Source organism: Ornithorhynchus anatinus, chromosome 1, assembly GCF_004115215.2.
Source record: "Ornithorhynchus anatinus isolate Pmale09 chromosome 1, mOrnAna1.pri.v4, whole genome shotgun sequence".
Lineage (NCBI taxonomy): Eukaryota > Metazoa > Chordata > Mammalia > Monotremata > Ornithorhynchidae > Ornithorhynchus > Ornithorhynchus anatinus.
Genome location: NC_041728.1, coordinates 69,915,956 through 69,917,444, shown reverse-complemented (window position 1 = coordinate 69,917,444; position 1,489 = coordinate 69,915,956).

Genomic DNA, 1,489 nt, shown 5'->3' with positions numbered 1-1,489 from the left:
ATTTGTATATATTTGTAATTTATTTATGTATGTATATTAATGTGTATCTCCCTCTCGTTACTCCCATAACGACTGTGAGCTCGTTATGGGCAGGTAATGTATCTGTTCTTATATTGTTCTCTATCTAGCGCTTAGTACAGTGCTCAATAAATAAATAATAATGTTGGTATTTGTTAAGCGCTTACTATGCACAGAGCACTGTTCTAAGCGCTGGGCTAGATTCAGGGTCTATCAGGTTGTCCCACGTGAGGCTCACAGTCTTAATCCCCATTTTACAGATGAGGTAACTGAGGCACAGAGAAGTTAAGTGACTTGCCCACAGTCACACAGCTGACAAGTGGCAGAGCCGGGATTCGAACCCATGATCTCTGACTCCCAAGCCCATGCTCTTACCACTGAGCCATTCTGCTTCTCAATAAATATGATTGACTGAATGAATGAATGAATGATGTCAATCTTCCATGTTCTCTTATTATGCTATATAAACAGCACCTTCTACTGTAATGGAAATGAATGTACCAAATGATGTGAGTTATTAATAACTACAAGCTATTTTTAAGACGTGGAAGAACAGCTCAAAGGAAGGAAACCAATGTTGACTATGTGAGAGCTTGAAAAACCTTAAAATCCACTCACTGTGTCCATGTGATACATAGAGTCAGAAAGCCACTCAACCAGTTTTTGGTTTTCATATTTTGCTAATGGGGAAGAAGACATGGGCACATTTTCACCCACTATCTCATCCACCCAATTTCAGACCTGCCATAAATCTTAGAAACCAAAGAGCTTTCTATAACACAAGGGCAAAAAAGGGCAAGATTTGACCATAGCAGAAACTGAACCAGGTAAGATGTCGTGGCTAGCAGTTGAACCGATGAAAAGTTCAACTAGTGTTGGAGTCTGACCAAACATTCCCAATCCTCCTGATCAGATGGTTGTTTGAAGCCCTTCACTGGAGCTGGACGATTTGGTTCCATTCCCTTATCACCCAAGTTTATACACACATCTCTGGACTTCAGGTCTCCAAGCACAGAGAGGCGTAGCTCGAATATAATGCTCTGCACTCTGTAAGAGATCAATAAATACGATTGATCGATTGATTTAGATAAATCCCATTTTGCTCTCTGCGGCATTCAACAGAGCATCTTTGGGAGTGTATATTTCTGAGCTCAATTACCAGCTGTTGTTGGATTCATCAAACGACATCCTCTCTTTCCTCAGGCCTCTTCAATGAAAATATCAAACATCGCTTCTCGGTGCTGCACATCTGGTCTCGCAAACTCCCGTACGTAATGTGACCAAGAAAGAATCCATTGGGAAATGGCTGCCTGGAAAATGCTAGCAGCACAAGGGTTAATGTCTTAAAATCATTAATCATTAAACAAAGGCTTTTTACCTTTTTCCCATAATTCCACAAGAAAGTTTGCAAACTGCCCAACTTCTGCTCAAGTGAGCCACTTTAATAATCCCAGATTTCTGCTTCTTAGCT